Source organism: Strigops habroptila, chromosome 6, assembly GCF_004027225.2.
Source record: "Strigops habroptila isolate Jane chromosome 6, bStrHab1.2.pri, whole genome shotgun sequence".
Taxonomy (NCBI): domain Eukaryota; kingdom Metazoa; phylum Chordata; class Aves; order Psittaciformes; family Psittacidae; genus Strigops; species Strigops habroptila.
Window position 1 is genome coordinate 842,584 of NC_044282.2, and position 9,059 is coordinate 851,642.

Consider the following 9,059-nt stretch of genomic DNA (forward strand, 5'->3'; position numbering starts at 1 on the left):
TATTTTGAAAAGAACCTGCTGGAGCTTTTTATTTTTTTCAACTGCTTGTTAAATGAGTATGTAGCCAGGAAAATGGGACACAGCAGCAGTAAGACGGATGTGATCCACACACGTGTTTTTCTCACAAGAAAACAAGTGCAGTGCATGTTTAACAAAAGGGAGTAGCTTCGGGGTTACGTTAGATAACGGAGCCAGATGTAAACTCTTGAATATACAGCACTCCAGCAGGTACATTACAAAAAGGAAACCTTTCTTTTCACAGGAGGAAGGAGCAAATTTCTTCTTAGAACATGGCTTGAGAGTTACTCCTGGATGCCGCTATGCCTGGTCCAGCCCTGCAAGCTTTGCCCACATAAGCATCGTATCAGGCTGCCTGTGGATCAAGGAGCTATACCAGTTGTAGTTTCTCTGCACATCCCATTGATGTTGATTGGCCATCACTGAATGAAAAGCAGATGTGCAGGAAACCCAGTGACTAATACACATATTTAAGGCCAAAAAATACTAACGTACCAAGCCAATGACAAAGCACAGCAGCTGCAGCTGTTTTGGAAAGCAGGTTTTGTTTTATACGGCCAGGTTTTACTAGCATCAGAATGAACAGAAGCTGTTTTGCAGAATTCTGTCAGAATAGAAATCAAATATGAATATAGCTGTGTGAAACCTGGACATGTATTTTTAGGTGCACACACCCACACACATAAGCAGCCTGAATAGCTCATTCACTTCCTTTGATACAATCAGGGATGCCTCCAGCAGGAACATGAGCCCCGGCACGCTCCTAACCCAATTTGCCTGTGCCACCCCTATTTTAACTACATACTATATCATGTAACAGCTTGAAAAGCTTTTTTTCAGTAACTTTTTCTTTCCTCCACATTCTCGGAATGCTACTCAGCTTCTTTTAGCAACACAGTAATTACCGCAGCAGATCAAACCTGAAGTTCCGCAGTTTAATGCTCAGTACCAAAAGTGGTAACGACCACAGTAATTAAACTAGGGGAACAGTCTCCATAAGTTCTCATTTAGTTTTCCCACATAGGCTTAAACCATGACCTAAGATCCCTTCAGCAAAATATCGATATGGAATCACTGTATTCACTTGCAATTACTTGATGGTAGCTTATTTGTATTTCCACCTCATAAACAGATCTTTGTATTTTAAGAGGCAGCTTTTCACAATTAACACAACACACAGTTTTTCAGCTTCAAGGTTACTCAAGCCAGCCACAGAATTTGCTTCCCAAATTAAACCTGAACAGCTACGGCTGGCTCTTTAGAGTGTTTCCAATCCCCAAATCACACTTCTTCTCTCCCAAGCTGTGGCCCTCCTTCCCCTGCAGCAGTATTTGCTTTATCTTTTGTAAGTCTGTGTCCTGGGTTCAGCTATAGCAGTCATTTTTCTCCTGCTTAGTAGCTGGTGCAGTGCTGTGTTTTTTTAACTTTCAGCCTGGGAACAACGCTGATAACACCGATGTTTTTAGTTGTTGCTAAGTAATGTTTATTCCAACCAAGGACTTTCTCAGTCTCATGCTTTGCCAGGGAGGAGGGGAAGCCGGGAGGAAGCAGAGACAGGACACCTGACCCAAACTAGCCAAAGGGGTATTCCATACCACAGCACGTCATGCCCAGTATATAAACCGGGGGGAGTTACCCGGAAGGCCCAGATCACTGCTCGGGTCGGGCTGGGTATCGGTCGGCGGGTGGTGAGCAATTGTATCCTCTCCCCTTGTTATTTCACTAATCGTTATTATCATTGGTGGTAGCAGTAGTGGTTCTGTGTTATACCTTAGTTGCGGGACTGCTCTTATCTCAACCCGTGGGAGTTACATTCTTCCCATTCTCCTCCCCATCCCTTCGGGAGCGGGGGGAGGAAGAAGGGGGGGGGGGGGAAGTGAGCGAGCGGCTGTGTGGTTCTGAGTTACCGGCTGGGCTCAAACCACGACAGTTCTTTTTGGCGCCCAACGTGGGGCTCGAAAGGTTGAGATAACGACAGATCTGACCAGAGTGTGTTTAATCATATTTGTGATAAGCATTCATTGTTACTACTCGTCACAATGGTGATTATTTGGCTCTCAGACGTGTTGCGCTTGATCTCAGAGTTTCAGCATGTTGTACCTTACTTACAGCCACTATTTGCTGTTTTAGCGTTTATCGGCTGGGGGGCCTGGGCTAAGGTTCTTGTTTCACTATACTTCATGGTAATGACTTGTAATACAATAGACTCACTGATCATGAAACTGGTCTGGTTTGTGCTTCCAGCGTGGCCATCACCACTATACATTGGGAGGTATATAATGAAATATTTTAGCAATTGCATATCTTTTTTTTTCTCCTCGGGGGGTAAACTTACGAAGGAAGCATTCTCTTTCACCCCCCGTTCCCCCACCAGCCTATTTGCAACAGCAATTGAGAGTTCTGAAGGTTTTAGATGGCCTTTGAGTACCCTTGAAACCTGCCTGCTGATTGTGCTGGGGATCAGCATGTTGGCAAACATACGGAGTGTGTTTTACCCACGGCCATCCCGTCGTAGGAACATCCTATTTCGTTTAATGTCAAAAATTCAGCAGTATCAGGTTCGAATCTGGTCTAGGGTTAGACGACGATATAGGAGGACCACCAGGAGATTTTCCCTGAGGCTGGACAGTTATGAGTGGCAGGGTGTGTGGGATAGTATGGGCAAGTACCTAGGCCAGTGGGCCCCTCCAGTGCTTTGGAACTTCACCACTGAACAAGTGCAACATCCGGAAAAACTAGTAAAACACTTAAACGAGGTGTGCTGTCGTCCTGGTTATACCAGAGAGGGACAAATTTTGGCAACGTGCTGGGGCTTGGCCTATGCCTACAGAGCCCTGCTCAACACTATCCAGCACCTTCAAAGGGAAAAAAATGTCTCTGGATCTGATGGCAAAGCAACAGACAACGCAGCTATGCCAACTACAAGCACAGCAGCTACTCAGACCCTGACCACAACAGTCAACACAGCTACTCCAAGTACAGCAGCTACATCAACCCCAGTGACAAGCACAACAGCTACTCAAACCCTGACCACAACAGACAACGCAACTACTCCAACTTCAAATACAGCAGTTACACCAACCCCAGTGACAAGCACAACAGCTACTCAAACCCCGACAGCAACAGACAATGTGGCTACTCCAAGCACCGCAGCCACACCAACCCCAGTGACAAGCACAGTAGCTACTCAAACCCCGACAGCAACAGACAATATAGCTACTCCAAGCACCACAGCTACACCAACCCCAGTGACATGCACAGTAGCTATTCAAACCCCGACAGCAACAGACAATATGGCTACTCCAAGCACTGCAGCTACACCAACCCCAGTGACAAGCACAGTAGCTACTCAAACCCCGACAGCAACAGATAATGCAGCTGTTGGTGTTACTCAACTCCCAAGCACAACAGCTGCACCAACCCCAGCAATAGACATTGCAACCACTCCAATCCTAGTGGCAGACACTGCAGCCACTCCAACCACAGTGACAAACACTGCAGCTAAACCAAATGTCCAGTTTGTGACAATGTCTGTTGCCCCTGTAAGCAAAAGCAAACGAAAGGCACAAAGAGCAACCCGCGAAGCGAAGAAAGATGAAGACCCAGTGCCATTACTATATGCAACAGCACCTGAACAAGAGTTACTACTACGTGGGTCAGAGGAAGAGGAAGAAGAAGAAGAGGTCACTTCTCGACCCCGGACCTCAACCGAACTACGGAATATGTGAAAAGATTTCACCCGTCTTCCAGGGGAGCACATTGTCACCTGGTTGCTCCGGTGCTGGGACAATGGGGCCGACGGTCATGAACTAGAAGGTAGGGAAGCCAAGCAGCTGGGATCACTTGCTAAGGAAGGAGGAATTGACAAAGCGATTGCAAGAGAGAAGCGAGCCCTCAGTCTTTGGAGGCGGCTCCTGGCAGCTGTGAAGGAAAGGTTTCCCTACAAAGACGATATTACGAATCGCTCAGCCAACTGGACCACGATAGAGAAAGGCATCCAGTCCCTGAGGGAATCAGCCATTATAGAGATGATCTATCGTAGGCCGGATTCCAGGAACACATCCGTAGACCCAGATGAAGTCGAATGTACACGACCCATGTGGCGGAAACTTACACGGAGTGCGCCATCATCATATGCCCACACATTGGCATCAATGACCTGGAATGACGGAGTATCACCAACAGTGGATTTCCTGATTCGTCAACTCCGAGAGTTCGAAGACAATCTCACCCCTTCCATCATTTCAGCTGTGGAAAAACTGTCCCAGGAGTTCAAACAATTGAGAGACGATTTATCCGATCTATCCAGCTCTCCACGCGTACCAACCCATGTCTCAGCTATTAACAGAAGGCGCCCTACTGCTCGAGAAAGAAAATATACGAGGTACACGCCACGGGCCACCCTATGGTTTTACCTGCGGGATCATGGAGAAGACATGAGAAAGTGGGATGGAAAACCTACTTCAGCTCTGGAGCAACGGGTGCGTGAACTGAAGAGGAGAACAATGGTCAAGGATGATCCTCCCAGGAAAGCTGCTGCTCCAGTCTCTGGCGAGCAGTTTCCCAGATGGAGCGAAAGAGCTGATTTTACTCCAGCTCCTGTGATAAGGAATACTAATCCCTTTCTACAAGACAGAAGTGGAGAATTTTGTGATCACTATTAGAGGGGCCCTGCCTCCAGCCAGGTGGAGGAGAGGGATAATCGGGTTTACTGGACTGTGTGGATCAGATGGCCTGGCACATCAGTCCCACAGAAGTATAAGGCTCTAGTAGATACCGGTGCACAGTGTACTCTGATGCCATCAAGGTATCAAGGGGTGAAACCCATTTCTATTTCTGGAGTGACAGGAGGATCCCAAGCGTTAACTATGCTGGAAGCTGAAATCAGCCTGACTGGGAGGAAGTGGCAAAAGCACCCCATTGTAACTGGTCCAGGGGCTCCATGCATCCTTGGCATAGACTATCTCAGGAGAGGGTATTTCAAAGACCCAAAAGGGTATAGATGGGCTTTTGGTATCGCTGCCTTGGAGACAGAGGAAATTAAGCAGCTGTCCACCTTACCCGGTCTCTCAGAGGATCCTTCGGTTGTGGGGTTGCTGAAGGTCGAAGAACAACAAGTGCCAATTGCGACCACAACAGTGCACCGGCGGCAATATCGCACCAACCGAGACTCCTTGATTCCCATCCATAAGCTGATCCGCAGACTGGAGAGCCAAGGAGTGATCAGCAGGACCCGCTCACCCTTTAATAGCCCCATATGGCCAGTGCAAAAGTCTAATGGAGAGTGGAGATTAACAGTAGACTATCGTGGCCTGAACGAAGTCACACCACCATTGAGTGCTGCCGTACCGGACATGTTAGAACTTCAGTATGAACTGGAGTCAAAGGCAGCCAAGTGGTATGCCACAATTGACATTGCCAATGCATTTTTCTCAATCCCTTTGGCAGCAGAATGCAGGCCACAGTTTGCTTTCACTTGGAGGGGCGTCCAGTACACTTGGAACCGACTGCCCCAGGGGTGGAAACACAGCCCTACCATCTGCCATGGATTGATCCAGACTGCACTGGAACAGGGGCAAGCTCCAGAACACCTGCAATACATTGATGACATCATCGTGTGGGGTGATATAGCGGAAGAAGTTTTTGAGAAAGGGAGGAAAATAATCCAAATCCTGCTGAAGGCTGGTTTTGCCATAAAACGGAATAAGGTCAAGGGACCTGCACAGGAGATTCAATTTTTGGGAATAAAATGGCAAGATGGACGCCGCCAGATCCCCACAGACGTGATCAACAAGATAACAGCAATGTCTCCACCAACTAACAAGAAAGAAACACAAGCTTTCTTAGGTGTCGTGGGGTTCTGGAGAATGCACATCCCAAATTACAGTCTGATTGTAAGCCCTCTCTACCACGTGACCCGGAAGAAGAATGATTTCAAATGGGGCCCTGAGCAACAACAAGCCTTTGAACAAATTAAACGAGAAATAGTTCATGCAGTAGCCCTTGGACCAGTCCGGGCCGGGCCAGATGTGAAAAATGTGCTCTATACCGCAGCTGGGGAGAATGGTCCTACCTGGAGCCTCTGGCAGAAAGCTCCAGGGGAGACTCGAGGTCGACCCCTCGGCTTTTGGAGTCGGGGATATAAAGGATCCAAGGCCAGCTACACTCCCACTGAAAAAGAGATACTGGCAGACTATGAAGGGGTTCGAGCTGCCTCAGAAGTGATTGGAACTGAAGCGCAGCTCCTCCTGGCACCCCGGTTGCCTGTGCTGGGCTGGATGTTCAAAGGCAGGGTCTCCTCTACACATCATGCAACTGATGCTACATGGAGTAAGTGGGCCGCACTAATTACACAACGAGCTCGAATAGGAAATCCCAGTCGTCCAGGAATTCTAGAAGTCATCATGGACTGGCCAGAGGGCAAAGATTTTGGGATGTCACCAGAAGAGGAGGTGATGCGTGCTGAAGAGGCCCCACCATATAATGAACTGTCAGAGAGTGAAAAGCAATATGCCTTGTTTACTGATGGGTCCTGCCGTATTGTGGGAAAGCATCGGAGATGGAAGGCAGCTGTGTGGAGTCCCCTGCGACAAGTTGCAGAAACTGCTGAGGGAGAGGGTGAATCGAGTCAATTTGCAGAGGTGAAAGCCATCCAGCTGGCCTTGGACATTGCTGAACGAGAAAAATGGCCAGTACTTTATCTCTATACTGACTCATGGATGGTGGCAAATGCCCTGTGGGGGTGGTTGCAGCAATGGAAGCAGAGCAACTGGCAACGCAGAAGTAAACCCATCTGGGCTGTTGCATTGTGGCAAGATATCGCTGCTCGGGTGCAGAACCTGGTGGTGAAGGTACGCCACGTAGATGCTCATGTACCCAAGAGTCGGGCCACTGAGGAACACCAGAATAACCAGCAAGTGGATAAAGCTGCTAAGATTAAAGTGGCTCAGATGGACTTGGATTGGCAACATAAGGGTGAATTATTTTTAGCCCGGTGGGCCCATGACACCTCAGGCCATCAAGGCAGAGATGCAACATATAGATGGGCTCGTGATCGAGGGGTGGACTTAACGATGGACACTATTGCCCAGGTTATTCACGAATGTGAAACATGTGCTGCAATTAAGCAAGCCAAGCAGTTAAAGCCTCTCTGGTATGGAGGACGATGGCTGAAGTACAAATATAGGGAGGCCTGGCAGATTGACTATATCACACTCCCACCAACCCGCCAGGGCAAGCGCTATGTGCTTACCATGGTGGAAGCAACCACCGGCTGGCTGGAAACATACGCTGTGTCCCATGCCACTGCCCGGAACACTATCCTGGGCCTTGAGAAACAAGTCTTGTGGCGACACGGCACCCCAGAGAGAATTGAGTCAGACAATGGGACTCATTTCCGGAACAACCTCATAGACACTTGGACCAAAGAGCATGGCATTGAGTGGGTATATCACATCCCCTACCATGCACCAGCCTCTGGGAAAATCGAACGGTACAATGGGCTGTTAAAAACTACACTGAGAGCAATGGGTGGTGGGACTTTCAAACACTGGGATACACATTTACCAAAAGCCACCTGGTTGGTCAACAGTAGGGGATCTGCCAACAGGGCTGGCCCAGCCCAATCAGAACTTTTACGTACTGTAGAGGGGGATAAAGTTCCTGTAGTGCACATAAAGAATTTGTTGGGGAAGACAGTCTGGGTTATTCCTGCTTCAGGTAAAGGCAAACCCACTCGTGGGGTTGCTTTTGCTCAGGGACCTGGATATACTTGGTGGGTAATGCGGGAAGATGGGGAAGTCCGATGTGTACCTCAAGGGGATTTGATTTTGGGGGAAAACAGCCAATGAACTCAATTGTACGCTGTTGCCTGCTCTATAACACTTTTATAGCCCACCAGCTAGATATCTTCAGGTCACCAGCCATTGACCCTGACTTCCCTCCGATCATCACCTCAACAAAGAATGAATTTTGAGGAAACCAGACGAGCTCAGCAGTGACCAGATGAGTTTGGCGGTATCATCAGCAGGCAACAACCCAACACTATGTACCGTCCCTCCTGCCCTGAAAGACTATTACAAGAGATGGAGCCTGACATCATGGACTGGATGAGTTCAGCAATTTTACAGGGATTGGTCCATGGACTAGGGAACGATATCTTTCTCTGTGTGTGGGTGTGGGTGTATATATATGTGTATATATGGGACAGGGGTGATGGTGTGCTGAGAGATGTGGGATCTGAGCATGACGTGAATGGTATGGAATAAGGGGTGGATACTGTCCTGGGTTCAGCTATAGCAGTCATTTTTCTCCTGCTTAGTAGCTGGTGCAGTGCTGTGTTTTTTTTAACTTTCAGCCTGGGAACAACGCTGATAACACCGATGTTTTTAGTTGTTGCTAAGTAATGTTTATTCCAACCAAGGACTTTCTCAGTCTCATGCTTTGCCAGGGAGGAGGGGAAGCCGGGAGGAAGCAGAGACAGGACACCTGACCCAAACTAGCCAAAGGGGTATTCCATACCACAGCACGTCATGCCCAGTATATAAACCGGGGGGAGTTACCCGGAAGGCCCAGATCACTGCTCGGGTCGGGCTGGGTATCGGTCGGCGGGTGGTGAGCAATTGTATCCTCTCCCCTTGTTATTTCACTAATCGTTATTATCATTGGTGGTAGCAGTAGTGGTTCTGTGTTATACCTTAGTTGCGGGACTGCTCTTATCTCAACCCGTGGGAGTTACATTCTTCCCATTCTCCTCCCCATCCCTTCGGGAGCGGGGGGAGGAAGAAGGGGGGGGGGGAAGTGAGCGAGCGGCTGTGTGGTTCTGAGTTACCGGCTGGGCTCAAACCACGACAGTCTGTATTGCCTTGATCATTTACGTCCTTCCTGAACTTCTCTGTGGTAATATGCAAGTGTTGAAAAATCATGCTGTAAGCATATGGAGCAAGGTTTGCTAAAAAGCATGACTAGATGTTTAGTCGAACTGCTGAAAACCCTATGCAGGAAGCAAGGATTTGAGGCTCCTTCCCTTGCAACAGGGTTTC